This window comes from Barbus barbus, assembly GCF_936440315.1.
Source record: "Barbus barbus genome assembly, chromosome: 36".
NCBI lineage: Eukaryota > Metazoa > Chordata > Actinopteri > Cypriniformes > Cyprinidae > Barbus > Barbus barbus.
The window spans coordinates 4,079,878-4,095,167 of NC_136714.1; the positions used below are offsets into that span (position 1 = coordinate 4,079,878).

Here is a 15,290-nt window from a genome sequence, read left to right on the forward strand (position 1 = left end):
ACGGAAATATAATTTATGGGTGAACTATCACTTTTAATGAGAAGTGTTCACACTGAATGTGAGATGCAGGTCTAAACACCCTTTTTTTCTTTTATCTTGGGTTTTCCGAATGCTGTTAGAGCACAATGCAATCAAATGCATCAAATCTAGTACGTGTTTAGATAGAAAAAGAATCCACGTCTAGTACAGCAGCCCTTGTAACATATGCATTATGTTATGTTATGAATTACACCAGAAATATGCGTGAATTTCATCCCCATTCAATTATCAAGTTAATCCTAACTATTTTTTTAAAAACTACTGTTATTGGCATTAACACCAAATATGCCACCTTTTTAAATATTTTAAACAAAAGGCCTCCTAAGGAATAACACAAGACACACAGTTAGAGAAGCAACTTGCTCACTGCTACATACATGATGCAGCCGGGTCCATCTGGCTATTTATATAAATAACTAACATGGTGTACCTGAGCTCCAACATAACGCAGCTTCCATCTGAACTGGATGGAGGCCGTGATTAACGGTACAATCTGCTCGTGCTCAGTCACGATCTGGCATCTGCTGGGATCTTCAGAGCACCACTCATCCCCCTCAGCTTAGAGAGGCCGTGTGCTCATGCCGGGCACTTATGCCACAGCACAGGGCTGGCTCACTGATTCAGAACACGAGAGCGGGCCATAGGCCGTCTTCAGAATTACTGCACAGTACACTCCACTGAGAGCCCTTTGATGAAGAACCAACTCCATAAGGAACTGAAGCCATCATTGACAAAAACCGAATGAGCTGCATTCTATACACCACATCTTATTAAAAAGGTGTTAATGAGCATTTCCCACTCCTTAAAGCGAGAGCTATTTCGGGTTTAACTATAATTAGACTGTGTGCAGGGCTTGCTGACTCAAAGGCCTTTACCCACCAGGGGCATGTTTTCAGGTCATCATAGTTCAAGCGATATGGAAAAAGTCTGCTGTGAGCTTTTCAGAAAGGGACCTTGATGGAACACCCTGATGTGAGTGATTAAGTGTGGCATGTTATGGGTGTTTCAGGAACGACATTAATCTGAAATGTCATGGCTAAACTAATGAAAAGGGGGACGGGGGGAGAATGGGAGGCAGAGGCTTGACATTGTGTTTTTTGTCACAGCACAAGGTATTTCAAAGCCTTCCACATCAAATCACTCTAAAGCCTATTAATCTGGCCTTTCCACACGGTTGGGGAGGCAGGGGGTATGGAAACTTTCCACAGGGGAGCGCAACTGACTCTGCTGATAAAGTAATTAAAGTGTAGAAAGAGCTCTTGTTTAGATAGACAGCATAAAATAACCATGGCCGTCATGGTCATGCCTCTATCGTAGACCCTTTCTCATTGGAGAATTATCAATATGACAAAATTACATTGAAAAGGTATGTGGTTTCCAACTGACAACTGAAGGACACCGAAGGGTCTATCTATCTCCAGACAGCACTGAATCAAGATACCTGAGATAAGTGTACATAAGTGTAGATAAGTCCACAATAATATGCACTAAGCAAATGGAGAGAAGGCAGCTAGAGTGGATTTTGTTTCACATTACTGCGGTAATATTATGGCACTGTGCCATTGCAAAGGAAAAAAAACAATACAACCTCAGATCTCAAAATTGGAGAGTCAAGTGACGTGCTCATGAACCTAGTCGCACTTGAGTAGAGCTCCGTACGTTTGGCCCCTTTTTGCAGTTTTTTTTCCATTTTATACTAATACTTTGATGGCATACAATCGGAAACAGCAGGAGTTGTCTCTGTCGACTTCTCCGATTAAGAAGAAATCCAAGTCACCGAACTCAAGCGATATGATGGACAAGATGGCGAAGACTGTTGCACACTTTGATGACATTCTGGGAGCTGAGTTGATGGCGATACGGAACGAATTCGCTTCTCACATGTCAGTTGTTTAGTCGCTATGCTCTAAACTGGATCTTCTTACAGGGGAGATGAGAGAACAAAAGAAAGTTGTCGCAGATCACGATAGGCGAGTTGCCGCGCTCGAGTAACAGGTTGTGGACTTACAGGATCGCTATAGGCGCAGCAATCTGCGTCTGGTCGGATTACCTGAAGCTTCCGAAAAGGACGACCCTATGGGCTTTTTGAAAAGATCGCTACCGATGTGGCTCCCATCTCTGGTGGGCAAAGAGATTGAAGTGGAGCGAGCGCATCGCGTGTACACAAAGCTCTCCTCAGATCGCGCTAAACCACAAGTTTTCATCTTTAAACTGCTGCGGTACACGGACAGGGAGCTCATTCTGCGGGTCACCAGACTTCATGCCCCGGTGAAAACAGCCGACGGAGCAACGCCGTCTTTCTTTCCAGATTTTTCTCCAGTCACCGCAAAAAGAAGAGCATTTGCACCAATTAGGAAGGAAATGAGAGACGCTGGCATCCAGAATTTTCTTCTTTATCCTCCAACGCTGAAGGGCATTCTCAATCAAGGTGAACCTAAAATGCTATACTCCCCAGAAGCAGCAAGAGTTTTTCTCAGATCCCATTCATCCACCAACTCTCAGTGACCTTCAGCTGGTCATTTGCTGTTTAATCGGAGAAGAGATTCTCTAAATGGTTAGGTGACTGTGTCTTTCACTGTTCACTTTAATGTTCACTTCTTAATTCATAGTTACTAGATGCTTTCATTGTGCATACAGTATTTTTTACTGATTATTATGTTATTTTATTTATGTTTCTAGTTGTATTCCTTCTCTCTCCCTTTTTTTTAATTTATTTATATATTTTTTTTTTTTATAATAGAGATACTACCTAGTCAATATGTGACTATGGTGCCAATGTTGGTGCTTCAGTAACGTCCAGGTTTTTGTTGACGTTTTGTTGACATATTAAGGGGTGCTGGCAGATCAAGGTTTGATCTGCCATAGTTCATGGGAATGTATTTATATTCTTTTTTGAATAGTGATGGGAAGGGTGGGGGGTGGTTTAATCGTAGACGCAACTGGTTTTATTTTCAAACTTGTATTTTGTCTTATTATGCAGTAATTCTGTTTGATACCTATGACTGACCTTAATATTCTGAGTTGTAATATTAATGGGCTAAATGGCCCTCACAAACATACAGGTTTTCTGGATTTTTTGCAAAGAAGAAAGATTGATATAGTGTTAGTTCAAGAATCCCATTTGAAAGAGGAGGATATACACAGGTGTAATAAGTTTTATGACGTGGTATCTCACTCATCTTTGGATACTAAAACCAAGGGTGTCCTAATATTAGTGCGGAAGACTTTAAATATTACTATTTTAGACAAAGGTTGTGATACAGACGGTAGAATAACACATAAAAACAATAGTGGAGAATAGGAATATTGTATTTCTTTCAGTTTATGCCTCTTGTACTCCTGACCCTACTTTTTTTCTCCGTTTTGTCAACCTATCTCTTGAAATTTTCAGATTTTGAAATGGTATTGGATGCATATGAATTCTGTAATGTCGAATATCCTAGATCGATTTGGACCAAAGGAATAACACTCTCAAGGTTTTTTTTCTGAATATGAATCGGTCATCTTCTCCTAAGGGTAATCTCTGTTCGCAAGGATCTTTAGGCATGTTTTCGCATTGTTTTTGTTTTTTTGGAATGCCCTTCTCTCTCATCTTTTTGGTCTCAGCTCTCACAGGACCTGTTATATTTGCTGGGTACTGAGATATGTTTGACTCCGCCACATTTTTTCATGAATGACTTTTGGGACTTCACCTTGTCCGTCCAACAAAGATGTTTACTGTTAGCTGCTCTCACAGCAACAAAAAATTGCTAGTCAACCGTTGGAATCCTCCTCACACAATGGATGGGCGAACCTGGACTGTGTGTTTGTTGGATATTGTCTCGATGGAATTTTCAACTTCTCGTGTGCATGGATCTAGTGTGGAAACTATAAGTTTGTGTCATTCAGCATTTGATGTTGTGTTGTGTCATGTTTTCTGGAATCCATGTGAAAATTATTTTACTGTGGGTTGGGGTGGGTTCTGAATTTGCACAGTTGTTTTTTACTGCTGTTTCAGGGAGACAATTTAATAAAAAGTTGAAAAAAAAAAAAAAAAAAAAAAACTCAAAATTGTAGGTTAATACAAATCATTAAGACAGCAACCTAAGGGTGTATTCACACCAGGAAAGCCCACTAGTTCACTTGCTTTGGTCTGGACCAAATACAATATTGATTTTTTTTTGTTTGGTGCGGTTCGCTTTCACACTGCCCTTTTTGCAAGTGAACCACAAATTGTAAACAAAACCACACATGTGCTAAGGTCATCCATTCATTGGACAGAAATTCTCAAACAGAGAAATCAGGAAGTGCAAAAACAGGTTAATCATGGAGATCTTTCGTAGTGCAATTTTTATTCTTTTACTGATTTGGTGTTATCAGATACTAACGCAATATGAAGAAACTTATGAGCATCATATGAGACAATGTCATACTGATGTTGTAATTGCGACTTGCCGAAAATAAAATCTATATATAAAATACTTAAAGTATATCAAAATGTTTAAACATCTAACCTAGATAAATGTGCACTATTAGCCGGAGAGTGGAAGCTGAAGCGCACTTCAGGACATCAGTGGAAACAAATTAAATACGCTGTAAATTGTTGCTCATAAAAGAATAACAAATCGTTTGGAACTGTAAAGCGTCTATTTTTATTTGTGTGCACTCACAATAACAAGAAAACATTGTGCTTTTCTAAAATAAAGAAAACTAATAGGATGCACTTGCCGTCCCGGTCTTGAACAGGAGTGCTTCACAAAAATGAACCGAAACTCAGTGAATATTTTCCATACAGACATGATGATTATATCTATGAAAATATTTGAATTACTACAAAAAAACTAATTCATATCCAAAACAAAAACTATTTCCTTATGTAATCCGTAAAGATGCATTTCTTTCTAAAGTCAGGATTTTTAATTTCATCTTTGTGACACTGACTCAGAAAACACTAGTTTATTAATAAATAATTAAAATATCTCGTTACTATTTCCCGCAGACACATTCATTGTAAATTTTGCTGGGGCTTTGTGGCAAGATTTAGCCTATTTAGTGTGCTCACGTCACGTTGCTGTGCGCCATGTAGGACTGGGCAATATATCGAACGCAACTGTCATGCGCATCTCGTCAGTAAAGCCGGTTCCGTGATTGCGGTAAATCTCCATCACCTGCTTTCAAATGGAGTGGCATTTAATACACAGAGCTGTAGATCACTGACAAGCTATGCAATATCGCGTTCATTATCGCCGATGAATCACCTTCCATAATGAACGCAATATTGTGTAGCTTGTCAGTGAACTACGGCTCTGTGTATTAAATGCCGCATGACAATCGCATGCGATATATCGCCCAGCCCTAGCGCCATGGAACTGTACCAGAGTTCGTCTGGAAGCAGGCCGAGACCACCTCTTCAGCTGGGTCTCTGTGCGGTTGTTTGGTGCGCACCTGAGTGCGATGGCTGTATTCACACCTGCCAAAAAGGTCCGCACCAAGAGGGTAAACGAACTTGAGTTTATTTCAATCGAACCAAACAAGATGGGTGTGAATACACCCTAAAAAATAAAGGATAACACAAACCTAATTATTTGTACCAAAAAATTGGTTTTAATATACGTCATGTAACCTATTTCAAGAAACATATGCATTACTACTATCTGACTGATCAAATTTGCCAATGTATGCCAATAGCATATCCCAATGTATGCTAATATTTAAAAATGTCCATAAAGGATAATTCATCTATGACAATGTGGTCTTCAGCTTTGTTTCAAAACCCATTTGCCTGCAAAAAATAAATGTCATGCTGGTCACACACAGCAACCAGGGAATATATCACAATATACATATACGATTTTCTGTTACAGTTCTTAGATTTATAGTGTCTATCCATATCTAGTTTTATTGTATGGAAAAGAGCGTCTGCACATCTCCTTTTGTATAATAATCTCTTCTGCAAAAGATGCCAAGTTCGAACTCAATGGTCAAAAGCATCCATGTTGTGCAAGTTTACAAAAGACAAACAAAGGAAAAGCAACACAGTGAAATGCAAAAACATGTACTGGTTGAACAGCCTCTAAATGATGAGAGAATTATCATTTTCATATTCTAGAGTCTAAAAACCAAAACACATTTTTCATAGTATCAAACCACAAATATCCCCAAGAATAGAGGTAGTTTAATGCACTGTGGGGTGAATGTCTGTGCCGAGGCAGCCTGAAGCCCACACAATCATAGGAGATTTTAAAAGAAGATTATAGAGAGTTAAGATGATGGCTAGAATTTACAAAGCAAAAGACCTGGCTGACCGAGAGCATAGCATAACTAAAAACACATCATATTCATTACGATAACAAAAGTGTGCATATAATATTACAGAACGAATCTAGAAAGGCGTGAGAATGATTTGCATGTGGTGCAAAATGAAAAATGTAAAGTGTGTCATATTAGGCAACTGCGCAGTCAAATCCTTGGCTAACTCTCGGTTCTTTACGATAAAGCTGAGCAACAGATGACTATTTGCCGTGGGCACCTGCGCCCCGTGACAATAGCCAAACAAAAGCTGGCCTTGAAAATAAAACAAACAGCTTTAAATCGTCTCGGTGTCAGCTTGATCACTAATTGATCCTTGGTCATATAACAGCCCAGTTGGATAAAAAAAAAAAGACATTCCAACAGCCATATTTGTTTTTCTGTTTTCTTTACAGTTTCTTCAATCATCTAACCTTGTCATGAGAACCATCTTCACCATCATGAATTGCGTGTCCCATTTCTCATTTTCTCTCGGAGCAACTGCTTAATTACACATCTCGGCAGCGCCTGTTCATGTGTGAGTCTGTCAATGTGTGTGTGCCCCCCCCCCCCCCCTCCCTCCGGAGACAGCCTTTGATTTCACACCAAACATCAGATATTCTTGGCTGAGAGCACACAGAGCCTGTGAAAACTTCGACATTATGCAGTGCTGGGAATCACATCACGTATTCAACCAGCTGGAGCAAATAGCTGCGAATAAGAGCTGCCTGTTCTCAGCGGTGGAAGCCACAGGTTCCAAGCGCTATCAAATACCTTTAGTTTGTTGGTTTTACAAAAGAACAGAACACATCTAGATCACTGCAGGCTGACCCAAGTTCCTATACCAGATGATGACCTCTGTACGCAAACGGCTCGATAAGAGGATCTGGGAAGCACCTGTTCACTGGAATCAAGCTGAAAGGGAGATACACTGACACAAATGAGGGCTGATGGCCCACAGAACTCACACTGCTTACTATAATGCTACGCTACATTTAAAGCAATTAAATTATAGCAAGTGCCAACAAATATTTGATTCTTCTAAAAAACAAAAAGGCGGACAATAGCAGTGCAATTGTATTGCGACAAAACCTTGAGAGGCAAGAGTTCAAGTCATGTGTTTATGAGTTAACAGGATTATTTTAAGTTTCTGAGTTGGGGTGTGTCAGTTAAAAAATATAGCAGACACAATGGAGGCAGTTTGTCTACTGACGCTAAATTTGTTGGAATTAAATTGTTATTATTTATAATAAAACAAGGCAATTTACATCATGTGCAAAATCCCATATTATTATATTATGAAGATATTAAATTTACACCTAAAATACAAAAAGCAGAGTTCCAGTCCCAGTGTAAAATCTATAATATAGTGACAATATAATGACAGCAATGATTACACATCATCAAAGAAAAAGAAAATGGCAGCTGTAGTTCCCACAGCTTGTGCTGTATAATATACAGTAGCATTATTTTAGGTTTCACAGACTGAACTTCAATTTACAGTAAAAAAATATATATATATATATATATCATTAACTGGTATAATGTTACTATTAAATTCTGCTACTCTGTTTTGTACCTGTATAATAAAAACTGATAATCATCATAACCAAACACGTAAAAGAGACACGATGAATTCGAGGTCATCACAAGTATCCACAATCTGCAGTATATATTAAAACACAGAAGGTGCACACAAATCCAAAACACCATCATGGTAACACACGACAGATGAAGATAAATTAAAGAACATAAGATTAAACATAAAACATGTACATAACTGATAACAAAAACTAATAAGAAACAATTGTTTAAACAAAATACCAAAGAGGAAATTATGAGAATATCATTTGTTTACTGTAAATTATAAGACTAAAAGATTATCATTATTATAAGATGTCTATTCATTTTTACTTCCAAAGTCTATACATTTAACAGTAAGTTACTAAAAATGTCTTGTTTTTTACCATATATGGGAAGGGAATCTGTCATTAAACAATTTCCAGCATATTATAGTATTATTATTATCACTATAGTGTTATACTGTTGTTGTTGTTTTTTTTTTTGGGGGGGGGGGGGGGGGGGGGTTTACAGTGACCCATAGCACCTTTTTGGAAATCAAACATATCTTCTTTTTTTTTTTTTTATGAATAAATTTGGCTTTAATGGACAGGAAAGTCTAAAGACAGAGTGGCAAGAAGAGAGGTGAACAGGACCTCTGACAGGGTCTACTGTATATTTTTATTCTATATTACACTCAATTTGCATGATAAAATAATGTTTTTGAAACAAAAAAAGAAAAAATATTATCACTAAATGTGTCCTTAATTCAATTATGTTACATTCACAATATAGCATGGTCCAATACCTTACTGGTAAGTCCAACACTTTTTTTTTAATCAAGAACTAATATACTGCCAGTCTAGGACTCTATGCCCTATCTTTTCAACATCACCCCACCCCTCCATCACATGTACACAGACGCACGCTCTAAACAAACATGAGCAGTTCTAGTATAGCTTATAAATACTTACGACTATGTCATGCTGCTGTAGTGTAAATTAATTGAACTGTTTTTTTATATTTATGTATTGTATAGCGCTTTAACAGATCTAAAGATTCCATTAATCTATCTAATCTAGCTCCAGTTAAGTATGACAAGGCCAAAAATATACTACCAGAAATAAAACAGGTTGGCCGACATTTTAAAACCTGTGCTACTATAATTAATGTTATGACTTATGTAAATGTAATCAAATGGGTCAAAAAGACAATGTCTATATTACAATTATTCGCTTTGTAATATTAGCATCCCAGACAGCGCCATGGTAGGCAACTGTCAGCTCCTAAAATCCCACAGAGCTGTTTGGAAAACAGGGCAAAGTTAGTCATCCAAGCCTCTGGCACATGTTGCTTTGGGCCCAACTCAAGCAGAATGCGTCACAATGTGCCATGAGAGAGCAGAAACAGGCAAATTAAAGCTGTGCAAATGTACAAAAACAATGATCCACATGTTACAGGGTTCACTCTGACAGCGACTGCAGCATCAAAGCAACCGGGAACCATTCATTTCAATGTAAACCGCCAGATTCTGATGACAAAAGCCAAAAGATGCCGTTGACAACGAGAGAAAGTTGGGTTGAGCTTAAAAGCAAATGAGCAGCGACACATTGGGGTGACTACCAATGGGAGTGCACAGAGACATACAACACCTTTTTATATAAAGAGCAGTGCATTATCTAGTTATATTCATTATATAGCTGTAATTAAACTGATAGGTTTAAAGACTTTTCTTTAAATTAGATTAAACTATTTATTCTCACCATTTTATGAACCATTTTATTAATGTTCTTTAAAGATTAAAAATAGCCTTTGATAAAGCTTTCAGTAGATTTTGGAACACCTAAAGCCTGTTAACACCAAGAACGATAGCTTTAAACAATGATAATATTAGCATTTGCATCAACGTTCGATAGCACTGCAGTTTTGTTGCCTGCTGCTTTAAATGCTCAAGCTCTTTAAAGTTGGGTGGATTCTGATGGCTATCAATGATTGTTTCATTTATTGGCTGAAAAAAAATCATTCTTAAAGTGATTTCAAATACATTGTTCCTTATTATTGTTACAGTTGGATTCCCATGTTCTCGTAAAGGTGTGGTCACATTCAATTTCTCTGCGAAATTTTGCGTGCGAAATCCAGTCATTCCAATAGGAAGCTGCATAAATGTGAAGTTTCGCACAAGGGCAAAAGATTCCCCATATAGATTTTGCTCGTGGCCTCTTTTCGCACACAAAATTTCACTAAAATTAGTGTGTAGTCTTTCTCCATGTTGCCTGCATCAAGACTTCCCCAATTATTACACAGCTCCAGGCGAGAGCCAGTTTTGTGCGAACTACATATTATACTCATGCATTTTTTAATCCTCACTCAAATTTGAATCAAGCACAGTGCATTGTGGGTGTTGAAGTTTTCTTCCTTTTTTGGCAAAAGCCAAAACCACAGCCCTTTTTCTCTAGTCATGCAAAAAAAAAAAAAAATCTTTCTACTACATAGATGACCAAGTTTTATTAAAAGCCCATCTTGCTAAGTGGTGAATTACACCTTTAAAACGTTATAGTTATAATTATCGTCCTTGGTATGAACGGGCCTATATCGGCCAGGCCAACATTGGTCATTCACTGGTTTTTGTTTACTATTTTTGAGGCAGATCATTGTGCAATATACACACCTGGAAAGGGAAGATGTTCTCACTCCTGCTGTCATCCATCCAGGACTTCGGGTTGAATCCGGGGCTGGTGCGGGAGTACTTCTGCTGGGGCATGTGGTTGTTGGGGAAGGTCTTCTTCAACGGTGAGATGGAGTTGAGAGGCGTCATGCCGCCATTCAAGCCACGGCGGTACTCACGGCCCTGGGAGCCACCCCAACCACCGTAACCCCCACCTGGGCTCCACGAAGTGGAAGAAGGAGAGGGCGAGGGGCTCTGGTAGCTGCCCCAGGGTGAGGGAGGCTTGCTCAGGTTGTTGGAGAGATGCGGCAGCTGGCCAAAGGGGGCGCTGCGGTGGGGGAACGGCGGTTGATGGGGGCTGGCCGGAGAACGGCGATGTTGCTGGTGCTGGCTGTGAGGGTGCTGGAAGTGGGGGTGAGGTGGGTGGTGCTGCGAGATGGGACCGATCTGAGGGGAGAAGTTGCCCCCGAAGCCTGGACTGACATGGTGGGAGAAATTCTGAAATAGCAGAGGGCCGTTGTTGGCAGAGGCGGCCGGGTTGAAGAAGCTGATGTCCTCGTTGATGATGGTGGAGGGGGGTGGCGGGGATAGCAGCCGACCAGTTGTTAAAGCTGGTCAGGGAGGAGGAGGTGCTGGACTGGGCAGCTGTGCCCAGCCCCGAGGGCTCCTGATAGTCAAAGGGCGTCAGCACGGGAGACTCCAAACGCAGCTTCTCCTTGCCGTTGGTCCCATCGGACGACCCGCTCTCCACTTTACTTTCTTCGGCACGAGCCTTTTCCAGCTCGGAGATGATGGCACTCTCCTGGTGTCCGGGGGAGAGCTGCTGCTGCTTCTCTTGGTTCTCTTGCAGCTCCTGCTGCTGGGCTTTGGGCTTCTCGGGGCCCAGAATATCATCTTGCATGTTGCTGTGAGCGCCGGCCGCCGGGAACAGCCAGGTCGAAGCGCTGCTGCTGCTGCCATTTCCAGCCGGGGTGCTGTTTATGAAAGCGGCGGGGCTGGCGGTTGCATTCTGGTGGTGGTGTGGAGCTTGCAGGTGAGGGTGGATTCGTACTGGGAAAGCAGACTTGTTGCCAGTGTTGTTCTGCACTAAGACTCCAAACCCGTAATCCCCCATTTATGTTCTCCAGTTCAACCTGGCTCCAACACAGTTATTCTTGCTTCCTAAGCCCTGAAAAAGAACGCATATCCATGGTTAAAATACTCCATGACGCAGTTGCACAACATAATTCATGACATACTGGAAACCCTTTGGTGAGAGACTATGTGGCACTACGCCACCAGACGTCACAAATACTGACAGGACAGATGAATGTGATCAACATCGCCAGGAAATGTATATGACAGGTTTATGCAGTCAAGTATTACACCATGCTGACTATAACACAAGTTATAAAGGTCTGTCAGGCTCTGATTATAGATTCGTGACGTCTCTTCAGCTAGCAGCTAACAGGCTACCGGCTTATTCAACAGGAACTGCTAAAAGGCTCCATATCAACCGAAAGGCCGACTCGGTCGTGTTTTTCTGACGCAGAAATAATACAGTAAGATAGCTTACTCGACAAAGTACCGCTGTTGTTATAATTTAAATATCAACTGAGGGAAAAAATAATAATAATCGTCAGTATTCCTTTCCTTTTCAACGAATGCTCGAGCTGAAAAATGATGACGTCTTCTGCTCTCGCACTACAATACTCACAATACTGCACGATTTAACACATATAAACGCACAATACACATCTAATATTAGGGATTTATGATAAATACGTTCACAAAAATCAATGAATAAATGTACTTTTCACCTTAGTGGCTGATCCGAGCGATGACTGAATGACTCGTTGCAGATATTATCACAACGCAAACTAACGCTCGAATAAACTGGTGATCTGATACTGTGAAGAGGGGATCTTTAATCTGACAGGAGTGTCTATTTTTTCCCCTTCCTCGTCTTGACGTGTCCTGCCTTCTCAATGACACAGCCCTGTCTCGCTTTAAATCACTTGCTTAGACGATTCTACGTCATTGACTTCAATATAAAAAGACTAGTTTAGTTACTGGTGAACTGCAAAGCATTCATGCGTCCTTTTCATTGTTAAAGTTTCGTTTCTCTGTCTTTTTTTTCACCAGCGCACTGCTGCTCCCTTCGCTGCGCTGCCGCTGCTGTCCTTCTTCTCTCCACGGCACAATCTACTGAAGCCAAATGACAAGGAGACCCAGTCCACACACACTTCCGGCTAAAGCTCCGCCTCCGCCGCGTCAGACCACGCCCACGAGAACCTCACAAGGCGTCTGTTCCTCCCACGCTGGTGGAAGACACGGGCTTTAATTGGTCAGAGCGCACGGAATCCCCGCCCACCTTTTCCTAATTTGGAAGCGATTCATAAATATGTGTCTTCCCTTTAAGGTCATTTGAGTAACGAGGTTCCGCCTTTACCCTTTACGTCTTGATATCTCCTCCCTGTAAGGTCAACAAGATCTATCCATCTATCTTTCTATCTATCCTGTAAATTCAGTTAAATTGGGACACTTAAATTATTCAATTATTTATTGCATTTATAGATATTATTATTAGATGTTATTTTATATACAATCGTTATTATCTTTCATACTTTTATTATTTGATAGTTTTTATGTTGAAAAATAGTGTAAGCACGATTTATGTTGAAAGTGGAGGTCTCAGTGGGATATATATGCAGCACCACAAAATGCTATGCAACATGTTTAAATGTATATACCCTCCTGCAAGTTCCCTGAGATTTCTGTCCCCTGGTGACAAAATACTGCAGCATGTGCAAATGTGTGTCCTTTCTTAAGACGCTGCAAGGAATTGGAATCAGCAGGGGCCGGTTTTTTTCAGTTGCGATGACACCTGCTTGCGCCCTTCTTCCCTGTTTTAAGCGACCCGGATCAATCTCATTACCAGTGTTCCTGCAAACGAATGAGAGCAGGGAGGAGAGTGGCTCTGAATATGACAGCTGTGCCCTTAGACAGAGGTCTCATTAAGGCCTTCTGCTGACATTGCTGCTGTTTTCACTCCATAATGGAGCTCCTCCACCATCATCATTTGGACTTCTCATAGCACTAGGTCTACCAACAATAAAGCCAGATTGCAGAAATCAGCTTCTGTGGATGACATCTTAGGTACGAGACAACATGCTTTATATATTATCATAACACGACTGCAAATACAAAAATGATAGGCATAAAGATTGCTATATGAAGTGAAATTATTTTATTATGTTCAAAGAAAGGACGGAAATGAGTCATTATACTAAAATATTTGACCAATCAGACTGTATTATCCAGAGAATATAGTAATAGTGGTGATTGAAAGTAAATAACACAAGTATCTGAAATACTTGACCACTATCTGACCATTCACATCACAACAAAGCGGCAAGGTTTTGCCCTAACCAGCTATCACAGGAAATTAGCAAATGCTTTGTCTGTTGAGCTGCACTGGGTAGCCCCGCCCACACTAAAATCTAATTGGTTCAAAATCCAGCTGCATAAGAGTATATGGCTGCATATGAAATCACATACTGCCCTCCTATAAAGCAGGTGAAACAGTATGTGACAAAAGAAGTATGTCTGAATTCACAGTACTCATAAAAGAATATGCAAAAAGTACCCAGATGACCTACTACTTATGGCGTGATTCTGAAGTGTGAATACGATGGACACTTTACTATCCCATGAGGCTATGGGAGAGGATATATAAATGCCAGTACAACTGACGCTGGTAGGTCATGTGATAATGACAACGTGGCGAATATAGCACGTTAGTACATCCAGATTACATTCATACATGAACATACTCTTTTTGCGGTTGCTACGTAATTTTATTCAAAAAAGTACTTAATATCAGATGCATCCTATACTTTAAATATGTTCTGACTCTGTAAGTATTTTTCCAATTCATTTTGTCCATAGAGATTAAAAAAAAAAAAAAAAACTTAGTTTAAGAGGTCTCAGCCACCAAACCAACCAGAGGTGAATCACAACATTGCAGATAAAAAGACAGAAGTACAAGGCATAAAACATTCAAAATTACGTAATCAAATTAAAAATGATGGGGAAATAGAGTACTGCAGGGATTACATATTTTTGTAGGCCAAAACCTGGAGACTAGTTTGCATTTTAGCACTTCTGGTTCCTTTGTTCTGAAGTATTTTTTTTTTTAATTGGTTTTCGGTTAACTGGCTGAAAAACATAAAATGCATCAGTAATACCCTGTTGTGCTCTTTTAAATACATTTACTTGTCTTGAAAATGGCGGTTGCTAACATGTTGCTAAATGGAACTAACAGAGCTTGTCAGGGACAATAAAAGTCATCATGTTGAACAGGTAAACTCATCTGCTTTGTTTATATTCATCTAGTTCGTTTATAGCTGGTGTTTAGCATTTTACATCTGACAAGTTTCAGAATTCATGCAAGTTGTGTTCATTTGTGAAGATTGTCGTGCTAAACAAAACCTGAATCATGAACTTTTGTTGGTTATAGATCTTATTTTCTGCAATAATCTAAAAGCTGATGGAAAAATCCTTTTGGGAACAAGGGTGAGGCTGACTTTAGGGTAGGCCTACAAAATGACGTCATTCGCTGCATCACTGTAGACTCTAAATCTATGTATAGCATTTGCTTATTCTAACGGTCTGATTTTATTCAAATCTCTGGATAATTTCTTCCAGAGACCTCATATTTGCCTGGGTCACACAGCAACCAAAGTTCTCTAATTGGCATCTAATTAAATACCAGTAG

The 15,290-nt window shown here is 39.9% G+C and overlaps 1 pseudogene across 1 annotated transcript in view; it reads right to left on the reverse strand.

Moving 5' to 3' along the window:
- The window catches only part of LOC306856157 (cytoplasmic polyadenylation element-binding protein 4-like), a 29,787-nt pseudogene extending 17,318 nt beyond the window's left edge, over positions 1 to 12,469 (reverse strand). Inside the window, exons 1-2 of the transcript XR_013785993.1 lie at positions 12,331 to 12,469; positions 10,535 to 11,699 (exon numbers count right to left, since the gene is read on the reverse strand). The product of XR_013785993.1 is annotated as a cytoplasmic polyadenylation element-binding protein 4-like (transcript). The remainder of the gene's footprint in view (positions 1 to 10,534; positions 11,700 to 12,330) is intronic.
- Between the last annotated feature and the right edge of the window lie 2,821 nt (positions 12,470 to 15,290).